The sequence below is a fragment of the Crinia signifera genome, chromosome 1, assembly GCF_055691185.1.
Source record: "Crinia signifera chromosome 1, ASM5569118v1, whole genome shotgun sequence".
Classification (NCBI taxonomy): Eukaryota; Metazoa; Chordata; class Amphibia; order Anura; family Myobatrachidae; genus Crinia; species Crinia signifera.
The window spans coordinates 147382379-147394575 of NC_139217.1; the positions used below are offsets into that span (position 1 = coordinate 147382379).

The following is a 12197-nucleotide window of genomic DNA, read 5'->3' on the forward strand; positions in this document are numbered from 1 at the left end:
TCTTTAGCATGCACTGATCCTTATCCTTATAGGGACTTTTCCTCAATTCAGAGCAGTGGTGATGGTATCAAATCCGCTGTGCCAGTAAATTAAGCTGTTGGATCAGGCTTTTCTTTTATAATTACTGTGCAGGGCTGTGGTGGAGGTGGAAATAGTTCCACCTACCATTAGAGGTGGTAAATCTCAGTTCCTCCCTGTTCTCCCCCAGTTTAACCAGTGTTTTGGGGTGAAAAAGTGCAATGCTATAGAAATGGGGGTGCAAGTTATGGGATGAGTATACTAGGGTGCTTTATGAGTGGAACAAGTGCTTTTAGGCTTGCAGCTGGAAGTTATTGGTTATTACTGCAAGGTACTGTATTCAGAAAAGTTTTTAACTGACCCAAATCAGGGCCGGCGCCACCACTAGGCAGCTCTAGGCATTTGCCTAGGGCGCCGGCACCTGGAGGGCGGCAGTTCGCTAACCCTCCATGCTGGGGGTGAGGGGCAAACTGTGGTACCTGTGTAAAAAAACTTGCGTCCCCGGCGTCCCTGCTGAGTGCTGGTGCGTTCAGGGGTGTCCATGCCGCCGGGGGAACCTGCGGCGCTGTTATTGTGTATAAGCTGGCCGCGGCCGGCGGGGTCCCTACAGTGAATAGAAAATAACTAGCGCACGCACCAGCACTCAGCAGGGACGCAAGTTTTTTTACACAGGTACAACACACACCCCCCCCCCCCCGGCACCGGGGCGCCCCCACCCCGACTCGCCTGGGGCGCTCTGGTGCCTTGCACCGGCCCTGACCCAAATATATACTCATATCCATATATTTTGGGTGATAGGTGCAATAACATTACCTACTATATTGGATCATGTTATTTCAGCTAATAGGATACTGCCCTTTGACAATTCATCTTTGAATATGAGCAGGGCCTATTTGAGGGTTCCAGCCACCCTAGGCTAACACAGAAGTCCTACCCCCACCCCCTGGTGTTATGCACTCGTAACCAGGGGATTTCTTGCTTGTTGCCAATGGGTTTCTTGCTCAATGCCAGAGGGTTACTGCTCAGAGTAATGCTACCAAAATCCACACTTCTGGGAAGCATTGGTCGAGTTGCCTTCCCCTGACAGATGCTAGAGGTCTAGCTTCGGTCTCTTAGATGGTGGCAGCCATTTTTGGGAGGCGATTTTTACAGATTCCATGCTGTATGAATGCAGAGTCCCGGCTCCCACCTCACCGTACTGCGGCCCCCCAGGACCCTGCGCTCCAGACTGCAGCCTGATTAGCATATTAGTCGCGCAGTGTCTTATGAATGCAGAGATTAATGCAACTATGCACAGGGTGTTTTCAATGCAGAATATAAATGCAGAGTTTAAATGTACCAATGCGCATGCCATTATAGATCAGGCATGTCCAACCCTGGCAAAAACACAAAAATGATTCCCGCACCAGTCTCTTATATTCGTGGGACAGTCATATCTCCTCTAATATAAGTATTTGATAGGAAAATTTCCTTTAATTTCTTATGTATTCTTTTGAGGAGGTGCTACCTACTACTTAAGTAAAGACACACATTTATAACAAGAAAAGTAAGTAATAGTGTAGGTGCACTGACAGTCACAATATCTGTTTTTAAGATTTAACTTTTATTATTTATTCATTAAAAAGGTGAAATATTAAAATATGAAAGAAATAAAGAAAGAAATGTAGAATTTTAAAATATCAATGACCACTTCTCCCCAACCTAGGTTGTTGCAGGGTTCCTCTTATCCCTGTGGGTTTCCCATATGTTTATATTTTAGCACTTTCTCTTATAGTTTAGGAAGAGATATCTGTGCTACTGTTGCGAACTCCTAAATTGTTACACTGATGTTTCAAAATCTTGTATTACAGTGCAGGTTCCTATTAATGTGTATCCATTCCTGTTTATTTAGTAAATCCTTACACATAAGGTCCTGATATTTGGAGTGTTTCTTATATGGAGTTCGAATATAAAGCTGATGTGTAAATAGAACTATATTCAGTTGTGATGGTTCAGTATAACAAACTGTCCTCTCTTATTTCTGCAGACAGACTCTGTCAAAATGTTGCAGAGAGAGGTACAATTTTTATATATTGTGCTGCTGTACTATTTCGTCAGCGGTATTAAATTATATCCAGCAGGCCGGCAGGAGTTTATAAGTAAACTATTTTTTATCCATGCATCCGACACGTATAGGTATTATTCCAAAGTCAAACACCATTTATGTTTTAATTTCCAGACTCTGAGCTATATCTGGTATAAATGCTGCATAGTAGGCAGTCATATAACCCAGCTCATTTATACAAGAAAGTCTGTATAATTATCTCCCGGGTGCGCTGTGACTCACAAAGTGCTGTGCTGCTGACAGTATATTCATATACACTGTTTATGCCCACTGTGCTGTATATTGTGGTGCTAGGGATTTAGGGTTTGGTATCACCGGTTGCACATAGGCAATACAAATTCAGTGAACTCTCTATCCCAAATTCATATATCGAGCAGACGCTGTTTATATACTGATCAGCTGTTACTGCGTATTCTCTAAAGCCAAACAAAATTCAAATGTTGTTTGTGTTCAACAATTCATTACAGTATACAGACATTGAGCTATATCTGGTATTTGTGCTATATCAAATAGTCACGTAACCCAGCTCATAAACCAAACGGATGTCTGATTGGTGTTCTGCTTAGAAAAGTTATGGCTATATAGAGTGTATTATGTCACTGACAATGTTCAGCACTAGATACCATAGGGCTTAAATTTAAGTGTTGTGGATTGTATGGAAGTAATGGGTAGACATACAATCACTTTATCCCCACTCATATATTCCACAAACACAGATATTTCAGCTGTCAGCCACTGCACATTGTTAGATTACGCACTGCCTGTTATTATACAGGTCTTGTATTGGATCGTTTGAGCTATATCTGATATTGATATTGATATTGATATGATATTATATGATATTATATGATATTGATCTGATATTATATGTTCAGTGGTCATATAACTCAGCTCAAGTAACGTGGGTGTCTGTCTGTGTTAGATTCAAAAGCCTGTGGTTATATACATTGTATTGCCGCTGTCCGTGTTATTTTAAGCACATTATATGTATCCACTCTCTTGAGGTATTATCACATGTATTATGCCGGTGACACGGAGGTTAGGAGTCGGCTCGAATCAGCCAGTTAATGTACTCCTGCCGCCACTGTCTGTTTTGAATGTCAGACCAGCGCCGTGTATCACGGGCTGCACGGAGGCTGTAAGTCAGCTACCGTCTGCCGGACAGCATCCCGCTAATATCTGTGCGGAGGCTGTAAATCAGTTACTGTTAGCCGGGCTGTACGGAGGCTGTGAGTCAGCTACCGTCTGCCGGACAGCACGCCGCTAATATCTACACGGCGGCTGTAAATCAGTTACTGTTAGCCGGGCTGCACGGAGGCTGTGAGTCAGCTACCGTCTGTCGGACAGCGCGCCGCTAATATCTACACGGCGGCTGTGAATCAGTTACTGTTAGCCGGGCTGCACGGTGGCTGTCAGTCAGCTACCGTCTACCGGACAGCACGCTGCTAATTTCTGCACGGAGGCTATGAATCAGCTACTGTTAGCCGGATACCACGCTATTAATATCTATTCTGCTCGGCCTCTTTCTACATTACACATCACAAAGTATTTCATTTCATTTATACAACATGTTAAACATATTAGGAAACGGAGGGATGGAGAGCTGTGGTCATTGCTAGCCAACGACCGTTTCACCAAGCTTCCTCAGGGCATGTCCAACCCTGGCCCTCCAGCTGTTATGAAACTACAAATTCCATCATGCTTTGCTACCGTTTTGCTATTAGGAAATGCTAAAACTATTGCAGGCATGCTGGTATGTGTAGTTTTACAAAATGGATACAGGAAGAATAAAACTGTGCTAAATATAAACAAAAGGTGTAGATATCATGAAAATGTGCAATTTAATATAATAACATACATTAATAAATTAATGATTAAAAATAAGGAAATAGTAATAATAGTAATTAATTAAAATACTGACAGTCAATGGTCACTCAGTGCATTGACATGAGTGTATGGATAGTCACCCTTTTTTATGGTCCGCCAGTACTGGGGAAGTCCATTAAATTTTTTGCGGGGGATGTTGGAAGTATTGTAGTATCCAGTGAATTGGAGGTGGGGGGTCTCTTCCTCTCCTTTGCCAAAGAATGGAACTGGGTCTTTTTAGGAGGTGGCGCTCCTCCAGAGATATTGTTACCGCAGTGAGTGGAAGAGATGTCTGCCACTTAATTCAATGGTGGTAGTGATGACCTCTGCTGGAAAGGATGGTGCCTGTGCACTGTTGGGCAAGGTGAGTGACTTATCCAATGGTGGCGTCAGTCAGTTTAGCAAGAACCCTACGCATTTCGCCGCAAAATGCAGCTTTTTCAAGGAACCTCCTACAAGCACCTATACCCATTACTGGCATCAGGCACAGAGTAAGCTGGGTAATAAAGGGAGTAATACACAATCAGGACAGCCAGGAATGGACAACCCTCCTGATACAAAGACTCACTACAGCTGGGCAGCCAGATACAAGGTTATTGTCAAATTATATGACAGGTGAGACTTCACAGATCAAACATATGGAAGTGAGGCTGCAGCAACACAGACCTGCCAGAGGTGGCAGTAACAATAAATATAGTACAGTATTAAGGGCACTATAATGGAAACTAGAGAGGAGGAAAGGGATTTAGAAGTTACCATTTGAGACAAATTAAAGGCAATGTAACAAAGCAAGGAGGAAGGAAAGACAAAGGCTTGTTTGCATAGGGAGGAAGATCAGAAGCGTGTATGTGTCATAGGGTTGACTGTATTTAGGTCGGTATACATTGGGTCGACCACTGAAGGTCGAAAGGGCATATGTGGACACCTGTAATAGGTCGACATGGCTAAGATTGATGCAAGTATCAGGGTGACAATGAAAAGGTTCAAGATTTTTGTCCTGAATGCCAACATATTCAAAAAGGATACCATCTAGGTATACCGCATCCCTCACATGCTCGCTGCACTTTATTATTTTGTCCCACCATGCCGTAGTGGATGGTAGGGTATGAAATATCACCTGTTGGCACATGTCAGCTAAAAAAAATGTGAAAAACTCATGATGACCTTTTGACTGTTGACTTAATGCTTGAGTCGACCTTCCAAACCTGTCAACCTTAGCTATGTCAACCTATTTCGGGTGAAGATCTGAGCCCTGTTGACCTTCAATGGTCGACCTTTATAGGGTCAACCTAATGACCGTATCCTTTAGCAGAAGATATAAAGAAGATATAAAGAAGTAATAATGCCAATGTATAGGTCACTGGTATGGACTCAGTTATATTACTGTGTCTAGTTCTAGAGGCCAAATCAACAGGAGGAAATAAATGTATTAGTAACAGTACAAAGAAGGCCAACTAAAAGGGTGCATTGCCTACACCACAAAATGTACTTGGAAATACTAAAGCATCTTAATATTTATAGTATAGTAGAGAATGTAAAGGAGGAACATGATAGAAACTTTAAACATATCAAAGGTTTTCCAAGGTACAAGAGGGAAACATTCTTAGAAGGAACAGAAGTATTAGAACACATGGACATGCACTGAAAGTGGCTGGAGGTAGGTTTAGGGGAAATCTGAGAAAATGGTCCCACAACAGCCAATCATGATTGTCTGGTGGCCCAGACACAGTGAAGCCGGGGAAGGAGAGACGCGTGATGCGCTCCCCTGTACCCCCGGAAGAAGAAGCGGCGGCAGCGGGGGAGGAGAAGAGGAGACCAGAAGGGCAGTGGCGTAACTATGCTGTGGCAGCCACCACGGCTAAGGAGCAGCAGGTCAGTAGTGTGCGTCATGGTCGGTGTTGGTGGCTGGGCTGCACTAAAATACAGCACACACATAGTCTATTGCCTCCCAGAGCCCGATCTTCTGCAGCTGCTACATTTACCTCCCGGGTCCCCGACAGCTACCCGAGTGCCCGGCTATTTCAAATGTGGCCATGGCTCGTGAGGAGCTCAATCAGAGCTCGCGGCCCAGCAGCCCCTTTGATTGGCTCACGGGCAGCAAGCTCTGAATGGCTAACAAATCGGCCCACATTTGAAATGGCGTTGTCTCATCTCCATCATTCCAGGCTCCTCCATCTAGCGCCCCGCCTCCCGTCCTGACCGATCGACACTGACAGGCTGACCGACTCCGTCCCCGGCTGCCCGTCCGGACTCAGGAGGATAGCCATGCCGCCGTTTGCTGCGTGAGTAGTATTGTAGCAGCGACGCCAGCAAGCCCAGCATGATGTGTGGGCTCAGGCTGTGCAGTCAAGGTGGGACATGATGTGTGCACGGGTCCATGTTCGTGGCGAAGGGACTGCTGTCAGTGTTACATACTTTTCCTGGTGGAGTTACTTGTGCTGCTGGCTTCTGGCACTGTGGGGGCATATGTGTGGCACTGTGGAGGCATGTGTGGCATTGTGGGGGCATTTGTGTCATTATGGGGCATATCTGGCACGGGGGGCATAACTAGCACTGTGGGGCTCATGTGTGGCATTGTGGGGGCATATCTTGCATTGGGGCCATACTCTGCACTGTGGGGGCATATGTGTGTCATTATGGGGCATATCTGGCACTGGGGGCATAACTAGCACTGTGAGGGGCATATGTTTGGCATTGTGGGGGCATATCTGGCATTGGGGGCATACTTTGCACTGTGGGGGCATAAGTGTGGCATTGTGGGGGCATATCTGGCACTGGGGGCATATGTGTGGCATTATGGGGCATATGTGTGGCATTATGGGGCATATCTGGCACTGTGGGGGGCATATCTGGCATTGGAGGCATACTTTGCACTGTGGGGGCATATGTGTGGCATTGTGGGGGCATATCTGGCACTGGGGGCATATGTGGGGCATTGTGGGGGCATATCTGGCACTGGGGGCATATGTGTGGCATTATGGGGCATATCTGGCACTGGGGGCATAACTAGCACTGTGGCGGCATATGTGTGGAACTGTGGAGGCATATCTGGCACTGTGGGGCATATATGTGTGGCAATGGGGGCATATCTAGCACTGTGAGGGCAATATCTGGCACTGGGGGCATAACGTTTTGTCATGTAGCCACTCCCCCTTGTGCCATATGACCACGCCCAGACCACGCCCTGACACGCCCATTTTTCGACACGCGCCTGTGGCGCGCAACATAGTACCACTAAGACATTTTTTATACTTCCACCACTGTCTATTAATCTCAAAATATGTCCACTAGAAAAGGAAACACGCAAAAAACAGGACTTGAGTACATTTAAACAACTGAATCCACCATTGACTGTGCCTCTAAATGTTCATCCTGTGATCAATTTACATACAGATTCCCAGTCTTCCCCAATTCTTGTTTACATTTACTTTAATTAAAAACACAAATCCCAGTCCAGCTGGCTGTTTGTGGTTGTATAACTTACAGATGAATGCTGGTCTATGCAGAGATCGATGTAGTCTGCTTAGTTCCAGATAACACAGCGCAGCCAGTTCAGTATAAACTCTCCATTGTACATGAATCTGCAGTATATCACTATTAATAGAAAAGCACACAACCATAGAGAAGGAAAGTGATTTTACTTATTTTCCATTCATAAATGTGACTTGAATGAAAGTGTAACATAAAACTACAAAATGTTCTACAACACACAACATTCTGTCCTATATTTCCAGAGGTCTGCTGTCTTTTTGAAGCCAAACATAGAAAGAAAACATGCTAACAGGTCTCTTTTCACATGCTTTGCCATTATGCATAAGAGCCCATGTTATACTCAAGAACAATATACTGTATTCATAGTAGTACAACCAACAGTTTTCATTTATATTCTCAGAAAATTACTATGTCAAAAACAGCATTATAGCTTGCTCAGTCTTCTTGTTCACTAATATATCTGCAGTCCACACACTTAATGAAAAAAACTTAAAGGTATCTTTCAATAGTATAAATCCATACATGGTGGCAAATGTAAGCGGGTGAGAGAATCAGAAAGTGAGAGAAAGTGAGGAGGCTTTGGAAGGTGAAGTGATGCTGTATGTCTCCAACGCGTTTCGGCTCGTTTGGACTAAATCTCGTGAGATCGCGTTTCGGCCCGGCGGATGAAATCTCGCGAGATTGCCCGACCCGGAAGTAACATTAGCCAGAGTTGCAGCTCCGTGGACCAAGAGCTGCTGGAGCCGCGTACAGCTCCCCAGCAAAGAAGCAAGACACCGGTGACGAGGGACCGACACCTAGGAAGTGCGGGTGCACCACCAGAGGTAAGGGACGCCGTCCTCCGGTGCAACCTAGCACTGACGCTCACCACCCACCTACGTATCTCCCCCGCAACCCTTGCCCAACCTACCAGACCATTTATCCCCATTCCAGCAACCTGCATATAGGAGCTGGAGCTAAGAGACAACGACTGTACTGCTGCCAATTAGTCTTGACCTCTTCACTGACCTGCAGACTGTTCCCTCACTAATAGAAGCAAGACTAACTACCGCTCAGACTAACCACCATCCACACTTGACGGAGATAGAGAGCTTGTGGCCTTGTGGAAGAGCTTGTGGAAATAGTGGCCCCATTGACCACTGGCAGTAGCTTATCACCAGTCACAGCACTGTGACCAGGACTTGGAGGCTTATACCCTTCAGAACATGTTTCTAAGATTAGTTTTATTGCACTTCTTGTAGTGCTCTATCAAACACATTGGGCGGGATGTTGTAACATCCGCAGCCCCCCTTCGCCGGGCATCGCATTATTAATAACGGCATATGCCGTAACATATGCTGATATTAATGCAAGGGACAGCTCTTGCGATAAGAGCTGTCCCTTGCGATGCGGTGCCGGCACTGGACTTCCGGGTTTGTGACCCGGGAGTCCATCTGCGCATGCGCAGAGTGACGCACCGGCCACAGGGCATCCTGGGAGGGATCCGTGAGGGATCTCTCAAACAGTGCTGCGGTAAGAAGCCCATAGGCTTCTGCAGGGAATCGCCAGCTTTTGCTGGCGATTCCCTCCGCAGTGCTGCCACTGCGGAGGGACATTACAGCATACAGAAATGAGGTAAAAACCCCGATAACTGGGTTTTTACCGCATTTCTGTGATAGAGAATCGCCCCCATTGTGTGAAACAAATAAAGGTTTTTTTTAAACCAACACCTAGGGGCCTTATTTTGGTTCATTCTTTCTGACAAAATCCTTCTTAGATGGGCAAAACCATGTGCACTGCAGGTGGGGCAGAAGTAACATGTGCAGAGAGAATTAGATTTGGGTGGGGTTTTACTTCAAAGTGAGATCTATATTGCAGTGTAAAAATAAAGCAGTCAGTATTTTCCTTGCACAGAAACAAAATTACTCACCCAAATCTAATTCTCTCTGCACAGGTTACATCTGCCCACCTGCAGTGCACATGGTTTTGTCCATCTAAGAAGGATTTTGTCAGAAAGAATGAACCAAAATAAGGCCCTAGGTAGTCTCATTCATTCATTTATTTAGAGGGTAGAGCGCATAAAGTTTCCATTATTGCTCATTACCACAGGCTGATCACTGTCATTTCGTAGCAGCTAACCCCGCACAGACGCACTTAGTGCGCAGTTCCACAAAACCCATCTACAACCTTACGGCAAAACCAGTTTGATTTCCCAGTGTAAATGATTGCCGCTTGAAAAAACCTGGAGATTCCTTAGCAAATCTCTCACTTTCTGATTATCTCACCCTATTACATTTCCCCCATGATATGGTAAACAATTGCAAAAACCTGACTTTCCTTCACATAATTTATGATTCATTTGGAGAATTAAATTATGAAGATACGTATTTTTGTTACAGTGATGGTCGCAGCAAATGTAACCTTCCCCTTTAAATGTGAAGGAGATTTCTATCAATCTTGTTCCTCCTATCCTATACCATGATATGTTCCCATTCTTTTCTGGCACTATCACCTCATTGTGAACAATAAATATTGTTTAAACATCTGAACACTGATAAAGGATCATTTACCACTTCTATCTTCTTAATAGATAATATAAACAGGTTAGTCACAGATTAGGGTTATTAGGGGGTCGTCCGATGTCTAGATTGAAAGTCACTAGGTCAACCACTAATGGTCAACAGTGACTAGTTACACACTTAAAATTGGTAGACATACCATGGGAAGACAATGACAGAAGGTTGACAAAAGCTTAAGGCCAACATGGACATGGTCAACACTCAAAAGGTTGACATGAGTTTTCACAGTTTTGGTGTGAACATGGACACCGTATAAGAGTACCAAGTCTGCTCGCCATGTATCAGGCGCGGTGCCTTGCTGCATTTGGCACACTATTATATTCTCACTCTATACCCACTTGGATAGTGAACCTTGAACCAAGTCCGTCTAAAAAAAAAAAAAACATCAAAAACTCGTGTTGACCTTTTAAATGTCAGCCGTGTCCATGTTGACCTTAAGCTGGTGCTGACCTTCTTTCATTGTCGACCTAAGGTATGTTGACCATTCTTAGGTGTCGACCTAGTCACTGTTGACCTAGACGTTGTTGACCCAGGGACCGGATACCGAAAACTAGTTCATTATGAAGAACTCAGGGATTTGAGATGTTTAATATACTATGGGGTTCATGTAATACACCTTGAACAGAGATAAAATGGAGAGAGATAACCTACCAACTATCCAGCTCCTGTCATTTTTCAAACACAGCATGTAACAAGCTGATTGTCCAGTATTTTATCTCTCTCCACTTTAACACTTTACAATGCTTAGTACATTTAGCCTGTATGCCATATACTGTATAGTAGTGTTTATTTTATTGTATGTTTCCCTTAAGCTAATTAAACAATATTATACATGTCATATAAGCATTCTTTGGATTCAAATATATATTATGATGTCATTTCCATAGTGAAAAATTCTATTTGTTAATAGGAAATAATTCTCAATCTTTTGTTCTTTTTTATGTATTTCAACTGCAGATAGCAGTGTTATGGGCTGCAATATCTACAACGAACAGCTATTCACCCAGACCAAATGCAGGTCCCAAACAAGCACACGTTCAGGCCTGTTACTGATAACGGGTTAGATTCTGTAAAGGTGCATACATACGGATAGATTTGACAAAAGATCTGGGCATTCCCGACCGATTGAAACGACCAATCGCTCAAATCGTTCCGTGTGTATGAACGATATATCGGACGATGCGCGTACCCGCCGGTCGTTGGTAGAGGTCGCTGATCTTTCCTGCATGCAGAAAGATCAGCGACTAATCGTTAACGATGTGTACCAATCATTTCATGTGTATGCACGATTTGGTAAGGCTGATTGACTGGCTGCATCTCCCTCCACCATCGTTAAAGATCAATCCTTCATGTGTAATCTGTTGTTCAATCGTTCATCATTTGTCACTAATCGTTTGTGCAGGAGGTTCAGAGGATTTTTTTAACAAGATTGAATCGTTGGCCAAATCTATCCGTATGTACGCACCTTAAGCTTGAAAAGTGATAAAATGGAGAGTGATAAACAGCCAGCCAATCAGCTCCTGTCTGACATTTTTCAAACACAGTCTGTGACATGGCAGGTAGGAGCTAATTGGCTGGCTGTTTATCACTCTCCATTTTATCACTTTTCAAGCTCTAACCCAACGATTGTTAGAAACATACAGTGCCGAATTCAATGTGGCCGGCAAGGGGGTTAAACAGTGGGGATTGCAGAAAACAAGTGACCCGCACCGGCTGCTCACCTTATTCAATGTTCTGGGGGAACCTTCGCTGTCAGATGATGGTGAGGATTCCCCCGAACAATGAGGCTCGTGGCTAATGCAGGGAGCCCATTGCATTTAGCCCTGAGCCTCACTGTTTTAGTGGCCGCACATGCCATCTCCCCATCGCTGCAAAAAACCCAGTGTCTGGAAAACGGCATGTGCAAAGGCATACCTCCCAAGTGACAATTTCAGCGGGACAGTCCCGATTTTCGGGTCCTGTCCCGCTGTCCCACCCGCGGCCGGCATTGTCCCGAGTCCCCCAAGCTGATTGAATAGACGCTGTGCTCATGTGCACAGCGTCTATTCGCGGCCGAAAATGGGGTTGCGGCTAATTTGCATAAACAACACCCTCATTTGCATAGCCCCCCCTTTCCGGGCACGCCGCGCGAGTGTCCCTATTGCAGCAGCCAAGAAGTT

At 44.7% G+C, this 12197-nt stretch overlaps 1 long non-coding RNA gene across 1 annotated transcript in view; it reads right to left on the reverse strand.

Annotated features, from left to right (window-relative positions):
* Positions 1 to 5338: 5338 nt before the first annotated feature.
* Positions 5339 to 12197, reverse strand: part of LOC146061726 (uncharacterized) — a 105497-nt gene continuing 98638 nt past the window's right edge. The window contains exons 3-4 of the long non-coding RNA XR_014471192.1: positions 7473 to 7582; positions 5339 to 5383 (exon numbers count right to left, since the gene is read on the reverse strand). This is a non-coding gene — a long non-coding RNA (uncharacterized LOC146061726). The remainder of the gene's footprint in view (positions 5384 to 7472; positions 7583 to 12197) is intronic.